This window comes from Triticum urartu, chromosome 2 (assembly GCF_003073215.2).
Source record: "Triticum urartu cultivar G1812 chromosome 2, Tu2.1, whole genome shotgun sequence".
In the NCBI taxonomy this organism is placed as follows: Eukaryota; Viridiplantae; Streptophyta; class Magnoliopsida; order Poales; family Poaceae; genus Triticum; species Triticum urartu.
Genome location: NC_053023.1, coordinates 610998427 through 611010686, shown reverse-complemented (window position 1 = coordinate 611010686; position 12260 = coordinate 610998427). Strand labels below are relative to the sequence as shown.

The window sequence follows — 12260 nt, the reverse complement described above, 5'->3', positions numbered from 1 at the left end:
CTTTTATTTTCGGGGTATTTTTTTATTGCATGGATAATTCAGAAAAAGACAGAAAATACTATTTTTGCTTTATTTAATATAAATAACAGAAAGTAAAAAGAGGGTACAGAGATTGTGTTTTCTAAATTCATCCATCTCATGCTCATCAAAAGGAATCCACTAACAAGGTTGATCAGGTCTTGTTAACAAACTCATTTCGAATAACATGAAACCGGAGAATTTTCGAATAACACTAGGTTACCTCAACGGGGATATGCACCATGTCCCCAAAAATAAGAATATCATATTTCTTCTTGACAGTAGGAAGAGGAAATTCAAAACCTCCAATAGTGATTGTTGAAATTTTTCCAATAGAATTGATACTGTGGACTTGAGGTTGTTTCCTCAGAAAGTGTACCGTATGCTCATTACCATTAACATGAAAAGTGACATTGCCTTTGGTGCAATCAATAACAGCCCATGCAGTATTCAAAAAGGGTCTTCCAAGAATAATAGACATATTATCGTCCTCGGGAATATCAAGAATAACAAAGCCCGTTAAAATGGTAACGTTTGCAACCACAAGAGGCACATCTTCACAAATACCAACAAGTATAGCAGTTGATTTATCAGCCATTTGCAAAGATATTTCAGTAGGTGTCAACTTATTCAAATCAAGTCTACGATATAAAGAGAGAGGCATAACACTAACACCGGCTCCAAGATCACATAAAGTAGTTTTAACATAGTTTCTTTTAATGGAGCATGGTATAGTTGGTACTCCTGGATCTCCAAGTTTCTTTGGTATTCCACCCTTAAAAGTGTAATTAGCAAGCATGGTGGAAATTTCAGCTTTCGGTATCTTCCTTTTATTAGTAACAATATCTTTCATGTACTTAGCATAAGGGTTCATTTTAATCATATCAGTCAAATGCATACACAAAAAGATAGGTCTAATCATTTCAGCAAAGCGCTCAAAATCCTCATCAACCTTTTTCTTGGATGGTTTAGGAGGAAAAGGCATGGGTTTCTGAACCCATGGTTCTCTTTCTTTACCGTGATTCCTAGCAACAAAGTCTCTGTTATCATAACGTTGATTCTTTGATTATGGGTTATCAAGATCAACAACAGGTCCAATCTCTACATCATTATCATTGCTAGATTGAGCATCAACATGAACATCATCATTAACATTATCACTAGGTTCATGTTCATTACCAGATTGTGTTTCAGCATCAGAAATAGAAATATTATTGGGATTCTCAGGTGTGTCAATAACAGGTTCACTAGAAGCATGCAAAGTATTATCATTTTTCTTTTTCTTCCTTTTAGAAGGACTAGGTGCATCAATATTAATTCTCTGAGAATCTTGCTCAATTCTCTTAGGATGGCCCTCAGGATACAAAGGTTCCTGAGTCATTTTACCGCCTCTAGTCATAACTCTAACAACATATCATTCTTCTTATTATTTAATTCACTGAGCAAATCATTCTGAGCTTTAAGCACTTGTTCTACTTCAGTGGTAACCATAGAAGCATGTTTACTAATAAGTTTAAGTTCACATTTAACATTAGCCATATAATCACCCAAGTGTTCAAGCATATCAGCATTGTGTTTCAATTGTCTACCAACATAAGCATTGAAGTTTTCTTGTTTAACCATAAAGTCATCAAACTCATCTAAGCATGGGCTAGCAAACTTAGTAAATGGGATTTCACATTTATCGAATCTATAGAGAGAATTTATCTTCACTACCTGTGTCGGGTTATCAAGACCATGTGTTTCTTCAACAGACGGCAAATTAAGACCATGTATTTCTTCAATAGGTGGTAAATTCTTAACATCTTCAGTTTTAATACCTTTTTCTTTCATAGTTTTCTTTGCCTCTTGCATATCTTCAGGACTGAGAAACAGAATACCACTTTTCTTCGGAGTTGGCTTCAGAATTGGTTCAGGAAGTGTCGAATCATTTTCATTACTCAATATATTATTCAATAGCAATTCAGCTTGATCAATAGTTCTTTCCCTGAAAACACATCCAGCACAACTATCCAGGTGGTCTTTGGAAGCATCAGTTAGTCCATTATAAAAGATATCAAGTATTTCATTTTTCTTGAGAGGATGATCAGGCAAAGCACTAAGTAATCGGAGAAGCCTCCCCCAAGCTTGTGGGAGACTCTCTTCTTCAATTTGCACAAAATTATATATTTCCCTTAAGTCAGCTTGTTTATTATGAGCAGGGAAATATTTAGCGGAGAAGTAATAAATCATATCCTAGGGACTACGCACACAACCAGGATCAAGAGAATTAAACCATGTCTTAGCATCACCCTTTAATGAGAACGGAAACAACTTAAGGATAAAGTAATAGCGAGTTTTATCATCATTAGTGAATAGGGTGGCTATATCATTTAATTTAGTAAGATGTGCCACAACAGTTTCAGATTCGTAGCCATAAAAAGGATCAGATTCAACCAAGGTAATTAACTCAGTATCGACGGAGAAATCATAATCTTTATCAGTAATAAAGATAGGTGAAGTAGAAAAAGCAGGGTCATATTTCATTCTAGCATTCAAAGACTTTTCTTTAAGCTTAGCTAATAATTTCTTAAGATCAGATATATCATAGCAAGCTAAGAAGTCTCTAGCAGTTTCTTCATCCATAACATAACCCTCGGGACCAACAGACAATTCATATCTAGGGGGAGAATCTTCATCATCACTTTCATCAATATTATCAGTTTCAATAATTTCATTCTCTCAAGTTGTTCATCAAGAAATTCACCTAGTGGCACAGTATCATCATGCATAGAAGTAGTTTCATCATAAGTATCATGCAAAGCAGAAGTGGCATCATCAATAACATGCGACCTATCGGAATCAATAGCATGTGTAGGTGTTGCAACTTTACTCAAAACAGAAGGTGAATCAAGTGCAGAGCTAGATGGCAGTTCCTTACCTTCCCTCGTAGTTGAGGAAAAAATCTTGGATATTTGATCTTTCAAGTTCTTCATAATGATAAGCAGATATAAATCCCAAGTGACTCAAAGAATAGAGTTATGCTCCCCGGCAACAGCGCCAGAAAATAGTCTTGATAACCCACAAGTATAGGGGATCGCAATAGTTTTTGAGGGTAGAGTATTCAACCCAAATTTATTGATTCAACACAAGGGGATCCAAAGAATATTCTCAAGTATTAGCAGCTGAGTTGTCAATTCAACCACACCTGAAAACTTAATATCTGCAGCAAAGTGTTTAGTAGCAAAGTAATAGGATAGTAGTGGTAACGGTAGCAAAAGTAATATTTTTGGGTTTTGTAGTGATTGTAACAGTAGCAACGGAAAATTAAATAAGCGAAGAACAATATATGAAAAGCTTGTAGGCATTGGATCAGTGATGGATAATTATATTGGATGCAATCGATCATGCAACAGTTATAATATAGGGTGACACAGAACTAGCTCCAGTTCGACAATGTAATGTAGGCATGTATTCTGAATATATTCATACGTGCTTATGGAAAAGAACTTGCATGACATCTTTTGTCCTACCCTCCCATGGCAGCGGGGTCCTATTGGAAACTAGGGGATATTAAGGCCTCCTTTTAATAGAGTACTGGACCAAAGCATTAACACATAGTGAATACATGAACTCCTCAAACTACGGTCATCACCGGTAATGGTCCTGATTATTGTCACTTCGGGGTTAACGGATCATAACACATAGTAGGTGACTATAGACTTGCAAGATAGGATCAACAACTCACATATATTCATGAAAACATAATAGGTTCAGATCTGAAATCATGGCACTCTGGCCCTAGTGACAAGCACTAAGCATAGCAACATCATAGCAACATCAATCTCAGAACATATTGGATACTAGGGATCAAACCCTAACAAAACTAACTCGATTACATGATAAATCTCATCCAACCCATCACCATCTAGCAAGCCTACTATGGAATTACTCATGCACAGTGGTGAGCATCATGAAATCGGTGATGGAGGAAGGTTGATGATGACGATGGCGACGGATTCCCCTCTCTGGAGCCCCTAAAAGACTCTAGATCAGCCCTCCCGAGAGAGTTTAGGGCTTGGCGGCGCTCCATATCGTAAATTGCGGTGAATCCTTTTCTCTGATTTTTTTTCTCCCCGAACAAGAATATATGGAGTTGGAGTTGAGGTTGGTGGAGCGTCAGGGGGCCCACGAGGCAGGGGCGCGCCCCCCGCCCTCGTGGATAGGGTGTGGGCCCCCTGACATGGATTCTTCTTCCAGTATTTTTTATATATTCCAAAAGTAATCTCCGTTGATTTTCAGGTCATTCCGAGACCTTTTATTTCTGCACAAATATAACACCATGGCAATTCTGCTGAAAACAGCATCAGTCTGGATTAGTTCCATTCAAATCATGCAAGTTAGAGTCCAAAACAAGGGCAAAAGTGTTTGGAAAAGTAGATACTACGAAGACATATCAGTACCTTGTTTTCTACTAGTGGGGCGAGTCTGGCGCATCGACAGTGATCAACCTTTCGCCGTCATCGGAGGAGGAGTTCACCTCCGATCAAGAGGGGACCCTGGCGTATTGGAACACAGTCGACACCGACTATTTGTCGGACGAGTAGAGTAGTTGTGATCTTTTATGTTTGATCAAAGTAGTATGGTGAAGTTTGTGTTTAAGGTTTAAATCTATACAATGTGTAGATGTTTGGTTGAATTGATTTATGCAATACGCTTTCAACAACAATAATTTGTTTTTAGGGCATCTACTGAAGTTGGAAGTCTTTGGTATTGTTTGAAAACAGTTTTATATGTTGCAAAATTTACTTGAGCCACCTTTTGGTGCCCTATTATAGGGCACCTATTGGAGATGCTCCAAAGGAATAAGTGTAGAAAAGAAGAACACGAAGTAGGATGAATGTACAATTGTATTTGATCTTCGGAATGTGCATTTATACTATAAGCATTATATATGTTCAAAGAGCACGGTTTCATAAGTCATGCAAGCGACAGAATTGCGCGGGATATTCAGCTATACACCATGTTCAGTAGCGGGAAAATGCATTGTATTCGAAGAAGGCAGCCCTTGAAAACGGTCTAATTCAAACACGATACATACTACGCGTGCAATTTTGGCACGTGAATCGAAATTGATATTTCGTGCGCGTACACATTCGCTTGCGTGTTTCTTTCCGCATTACTATATAGTAACAGATGGCACCTTCTTAACCCTAGCGTTAAAGGTTGCCAAACTTGTTGCGTTTCTTTCCGCATATAACATAGTGGGGCCTCCTTACAGTTAAAGGTTACCAAACTAGCTTTGTTTCTAACTTCCTATATAAGGGGAGCAATGTCGACGGGGAAATGCACCAGACACTCTCCTTAACGGTTTCACCGGTCCCTCCCCTCTCCAATCACCATTCTCCACCTGGGAAGCAATCCTACTTACGTGCTCATGGCCTCCACTGGCGCTGATGAGTCGAGCAACGTCATGACGAGCGGCGGCTCCACCTACCGCCACGACGACTGCACGGGCTCTGAGTCCGGCGGGGCGGGCAGCCGTCCGTCGCCCCTGTTAGTTCCCAGATCAAAACGTGAAGTAGTTAGCTTAGGAAAATAAGGACAGAGACCATGGTTTTGCTGCTGCCCAAATTCGCAGCTTTTCAATCTCGTTTCCTTTACTTTATATATATGGCTCAATTAACCGACCTCACATCCAACACGGCCTTCTAACTTGCCCAACACGACGTGACCTAGACCACAAGTCAATCTGGTTTAGGACTCTACTTAACTCCTAGAGATTGGATGGAAAACGACTAAGGAATCACCTTATACTTCGTCTATCCTGTACAGACTCGGACGAACTCGATTTAGCCTAATATAGCATGTGTTGTAACTCACATTCACCCCCCTAAGCACAAATGCTACTACTTAATAGCCATGACTCTCTTCTGGCGCATCTCCTGAAACTTCAGTCTTCCCAACGACTTCTTTAGTATATCTGCGAGTTGATCTTTAGTGCTGACATAATCCACCTCCACCTTGCCTTCTTCTACACATTCTCTGATGTAATGGTACCTTATATCAATGTGCTTGCTGCGATCATGATGAACGGGGGTTTTGAACAGTGATATTGTGGATTTGTTATCAACTCTAAGCTTTACTTGTTCTGGCTGCTGGTTCGTCAAATCAGCAAGGAGTCTACTGAGCCACACTCCCTGACACGCCGTTGTCGCCGCTGCAATGTATTCGGCTTCACAAGATGAGAGGGCAACCACCTTTTGCTTCTGCGATAACCAAGTGATCAGATTTTCTCCCAGAAAGTATGCAACGCCCGATGTACTCTTTCGGTCATCTACATCCCCTGCCAAGTCACTATCGCTATAGCCCACTAGAAGTGATTTGTCTTCCTTCTTCCTCTTGTACTTGCAGCCATACTTCAGAGTCCCTTTCACATATCTCAAAATCTGTTTCACAACAGTCAAATGCTCAGTGGTAGGGTTCTCCATGTACCTGCTTACTATGCCAACCGAGTATGCCAAATCTGGCTTAGTGTTCAAAAGATATCGTAAACTTCCGACAATACTTCGGTACTCGGTTGAATCAACAGTCGGCACCTTTCTCCTCTTGCTCAACTCCAGCCTCGCCTCCATAGGCGTTTGTGAAGGATTACAATCCTCCATGCCACAATTCTGCAAGATCTTCAAGGCATATGCCTCCTGGCACAACATGATCCCGTCTTTACTTTGACGCACCTCGATCCCGAGGTAATAGCTTAACAAGCCTAGATCACTCATTTTAAATAATTCCTTCATTTGCTTCTCCAACCTTCCCATTTCCCTTTCATCAGCTCCTGTGATCAAGAGATCATCTACATACACGCCAATAAGGATACAGTCTGAACCGGTGCCTCTCTTGTACATAGCGTGCTCAAGCGGACACTTCACAAAACCGAGTGAAATCAAGGTGCTATCAAGTTTGGTATTCCATGCCCTAGGTGCCTGCCGCAAGCCATACAAAGCTTTATGCAATTTGAATACTTTATGCTCTTCTCCCTTCTTGATAAAACCAGTGGGCTGCTTCACGTACACTTCTTCCTCTAGTTCTCCATTCAGAAACGCAGACTTCACATCCATATGGTGTAAAAACCAAGCTTCTTGGGCTGCTAGAGCAATCAACAACCGTACTGATTCCATTCGTGCAACTGGAGCAAATACTTCTTCAAAATCTACACCCTGCTGCTAGACATATCCTTTGGCTACCAAACGAGCCTTATGCTTCACCACGGCACCCTCTGAGTCCTTTTTAACTTTGAAGACCCACTTGAGACCTATTGTTTTGTGCCCATCAGGAAGATTAACAAGACTCCATGTGTCATTATCCTGGATTGAACCAAGCTCGTCATCCATAGCTTTACGCCATGATTCTTCTTCATTCGCCTCCTCGAACGTGGTTGGTTCTTCTGTGATGAGTAGAACTCCCTTCTGACCTTTTTCATCCTCACTGGATTGATCTTCCGAAGAGCCTCCATAGGGTAGAGATCTAGGACTCGCCGGAGTTTCACCGCGTTGCTGCTCTTCCCGGAGTCCGCTCAGGGGACCCAGCCACCGTGCTTTGTCCCACTGAACTTGGAGAGTCTTCATCTACTGTTGTGGACATTGTTGGCTGCTGTGTGTCGACCGTGGCACTATGTGCTGCACCACCAGTAGCTGATCCTGTGTCGCCGTCTTCAGTCCACCATGGATCGTCCACCCACGGTGAGGAGCAGCTCGGCGACCCATAACTTGGCACTTTTGTTTGTGCTGATGGAGTAGCCGGTGCACCGTCACCTAGGTCGTCGTCGTCGTCGACATCATGGCCATCTCCTTGCCCATCGTCGTCATGGTCATGGCCTGCATGGTTGATGTGATTATATGTCACAACGAAAATATCATCACCTTGCATGGGGCAATCTGCTACTACTGCGTCGTCCCAATTCCATGCCTTTTCTTCATCAAATACTAAGTCACGTGACACTTGCACTTTCTTCGTCATGGGATTGTAGACTCGATATGCTTTGGACCCGGCCTCATAACCGAGTAGGATAGTTGGTGAGCTCCTGTCTGCCAACTTGCCAACATGCCCTCCCACGGTCTTCACATGTGCTATGCACCCGAACGTGCAGAGGTGATCGATTGTGGGTTTTTTGCCGCACCATGCTTCATACGGCGTTCTTCCAACAACACTCTTCGTCGGAGCTCTATTGAGTAAATACACTGTGGTAGTCACGGCTTCTCCCCAGAATTTTCCTGGCAATTTCTTGCTTTTCAGCATACTTCTTGCCATTGCAACTATGGTCTGATTTCTGCGCTCCACAACGCCGTTTTGCTGCGGAGTATAGGGTGCCGTCAAGTACCGCTTAATGCCATGTTTCTCACAGTATACCTTTAACTCATTAGAGTTAAATTCCCCACCACGATCTGTACGTAACGCTTTCAGCTTCTCTTCTGACTCCACTTCAGCGGCAGTCTTGATTTTCCTGAAAGCTTCCAAAGCCTCATCTTTGGTCTTCAGTAGTACTAGCCACATGTACCGACTGAAATCATCAACAATCAGCAAGAAATACTTCTTCCCTGCAGGAGTCGCTGGTGTGATTGGTCCACACAAGTCACCATGAACAAGCTCCAGTACCTTCGAAGCTCTAAACTTTGCCTCCCTCGGGAACGCGGCTCGCCGCTGCTTGCCAACAAGGCAGCCATTGCACAGCTGATCAACATGATCTATACATGGCAGCCCTCGTACCATATTCTTCTGGCCGAGCTGCCGTAGGGCATGAAAATTAAGATGCCCATAGCGTGAGTGCCACCTCCAAGCTTCTTCATCAAAGTTTACCAACAGACACACCGGATCAGCACGGTCTAGGTTCAAAACATACAGCCTGTTCCTCGACCGCTTCACACGCATCATCAGTTTTCTCTCGCGATCATACCCCCATAGGTATCCATCCTCGAGCACAATTTTACACCCACGCTCCTCAAGCTGTCCTAGACTTATAATGTTTGTCTTTAGACGGGGGATGTAATACACATCTGTAAGCACCTTGTGCTCACCACTCTTTGACTCGAAGATGACAGTCCCTTTACCTTTGATTGGGACCGTCGTGCCATCGCCAAACCTGACTGTTCCGTTGACTGCTGCACTCAACTCAAAGAACTGCGCACTGTCCCCTGTCATATGGTTGCTAGCGCCTGTGTCCAAGTACCAAACATTGCCGGCCCTCTTCTCTTCTTCCTCGTGGAGATATACTTTTTTTTCCACAAGTGTGACGGTCTCGACTTCCTCTGGCTACGTGTCATCCTCCGTGTACTCGCATATCTCACATAACAGGAGGTTCGCCGGATCTTCATCCTTGTCGCCTTTCTTGGCAACATATGCCCGCTCCTTTACGGGTTTCCGGAACTCCGACTTGAAGTGCCCCATCAGGCCACAATTGTGGCACTTTATCTTGTGCTTGTCGAATTTCCTTTTCTTTGGAGCACCGTCGGCACCGGTGCCCTTCTTGTTCTGATCTCGTGGTGCCCAGTCCTGCTTCGAGCCGCTGCCGGATGCCTCGCTGCCTCCCTTCTTTTCCCTTAAGCTTAGTGCTTGCCACTGTGCCAGGGTGAGCATTACTTGCTCATCATGCTTCGCATCTCCTTGGCTGTAACGCATACGTTCGTCGTGTGCCTTGTAGCGCCCGACTAGGTCGTCGATACTAAGCGTCGCCAAATTGACGCACTGCTCAATTGCAGTCACGATCTGCATATACCGAGGAGGCGCAGCGCGCAAGAATCTCCGGACAACGGATGTTTCAGTCAGATTTTCACCAAGCGCACGAATTCCGTTGACAAGTGTGACCACCCGTGACGCGAACGCATCTACGGTTTCATCATCAGCCATCACCAGTGTCTCGTAACTCCTCATCATAGTTTGCAGGTTGTCCTGCTTCACACGAGCATGCCCCTCGTACAGAACCTTCAGGGCGTCCCATGCTTCTTTGGCTGTTTCCTTTGAGATCAGATGCTGCAAGACATCCATTGGCATCACAGAGTAAATTGCTGATGCTGTCTGTCTATCCTTGCGATGTTCTGCTCCATCTTTCTTGAAAGCATCACCGCCGGGATCGACGGCGTCCCACAACTCATTGGCTCAGAGGGCGCACTCCATCAAGACCTGCCAGACCTTGAAATTCTCACGATCGAATCATGGGTACTGCGACCCGGGCACTGCAAGTAATTTAGCGGCGCCGGACGCTTCTGCTGGGCTCTTCGTCTTGTCCCCCATCGCTGATGCAGGCTGCTTTTGGACGAGTTCCTCCTGTCCTGGGCGTGTTCTTTCCGCCCTGGATGAGTTCCTCCCGTCCTGGACGAGTACCTTCCGCCCCGGACCGCACGATCCTCGTCGATGAGTTCCTTCCGCCGAGAAGATACGTACATGCTGGCTGCTTCCACGCCGAAACTCTGATTACCAATTGTTAGTTCCCAGATCAAAACGTGAAGTAGCTAGCTTAGGAAAATAAGGACAGAGATGATGGTTTTGGTGCTGCCCAAATTCACAGCTTTTCAATCTCGTTTCCTTTACTTTATATATATGGCTCAATGAACCGACCTCACGTCCAACACGGCCTTCTAACTTGCCCAACACGACGTGATCCAGACCACAAGTCAATCTGGTTTAGGATTCTACTTAACTCCTAGAGATTGGATGGAAAACGACTAAGGAATCACCTTATACTTCGGCTATCCTGTACAGACTCGGACGAACTCGATTTAGCCTAATAGCATGTGCTGTAACTCACAGCCCCAACACAAGCGTGTACGCGCCCCGGCGATCTCCTCTTCGGACACGTCCCGTTCGTCCCCGCCGGCTCTGCAGGTCCGTCCTCTCCTCAACACCATCACCAACGCTGCACTAGGCAGCACTACGATCCGGCAACGACATGGAAGCCCCAGCCTGTTGTTGAGAGCCCGGTTTTCAAGAACACAACGATAGTAAATATGATGAGGCACATGAACTACGAGGTCGGGTCCGGCTCTGGCCTCGGCAAGCACGGCCAGGGCATCACATCTCCTGTGAAGGTGGTGAAGCGGCCAGAGAACGCTGGTTTCGGTACGGTCGGCGCCGAGGGAGAAGGATCATACGACAACGGACTTCCCAACAAGGTCCCGGAAACCTTGCCGACCAAATGGGGAGCTGACCAGTGCGCGGACGAAATCTCTCAAGCGGTCTACAACGACTGGGAGATGGGCGACGCCGACGGATCGCGGCAGCAAGGCCGGGAGTTCTGCGAGAAAATCCTCGCTGAAGTGCGGGAGCTGCAAGATGATGCCCTGGACGACGGCGAGCATATGGTGGTGGACGCGGCGGAGGTGATCATCACGGTCGTGACGCTGGTGCACGAGAAAAGTGCATCGGGAGAGCTGACGGCGGGCGACCTCATCTTGGAGTTTTCAAGGCTGAGGAAGAAGTTCCCGGAGGAGTACCAGACGTACTGCCTCGCGAACATGGCGGGCGTGCTCGTGGCGCCGCTCATTCGCCCGGTGCTCCAAAGGTGGCAGCCTCTATGGGACCCGGCCATGTGGCTAGACGTGTTCGTCTTCCTGAAGAATTCACTGGACGACGGGTCGGCCATGTCGCCGTACGCGGAGCTCGTCTACGACACGGTGGTTCCGGCTATCCAGGCATCGGAGTTCAAGGCCACGGACTCCGAGCGGATGCGCCGCTTCCTGGCGCAGTGGAAGGACACGCTGCCTCCTTCCGCCGTGCAGCGCATCCTCGTAGAGCTCGTCATGCCGGAGCTGACCTCCGAAGTGGAGTCATGGGACCCGCGGGATGCCTGGCAGGCCGACTGCTGTCACCTCCTGCTTCGCCCGTGGATGCCGCTCGCCGGTCCACTGCTGGAGAGCCTGTGCGTCACCGTGAGAAGCAAGCTCGAGAAGGTGCTGCGGGAATGGGACGACGACAGCCACGCCTTGCTCTCCAAGTCCAACCTTAACCTGGTGGCGCCCTGGAAGAGGAAGACCATGTTCAGCCCGGCGAGCTGGGAGGAGTTCGTCGACGGGATCGGCGTCGTGCGGCACCTGGAACAGCGCCTGCGGAGCCTCCGGATCACGCCGCCGAAGCAGAATGACGACGCGTTCTGTGAGGTGATCATGAAGTGGGCGCCGCTCGCGCGGGCGGAGGACATGGTGCGGCTCATGGAGGCCGAGTTTTTCGGCAGGTGGCGGCACGCGCTCCGTCACTGGCTGCTGGCCGCGAAACCC

General features: G+C 45.9%; 1 pseudogene; it reads left to right on the top strand.

Annotated features, from left to right (window-relative positions):
* The first annotated feature begins 5434 nt into the window (after window positions 1-5434).
* Window positions 5435-11992, top strand: LOC125537495 (annotated as a pseudogene).
* The last annotated feature ends 268 nt before the right edge of the window (window positions 11993-12260 follow it).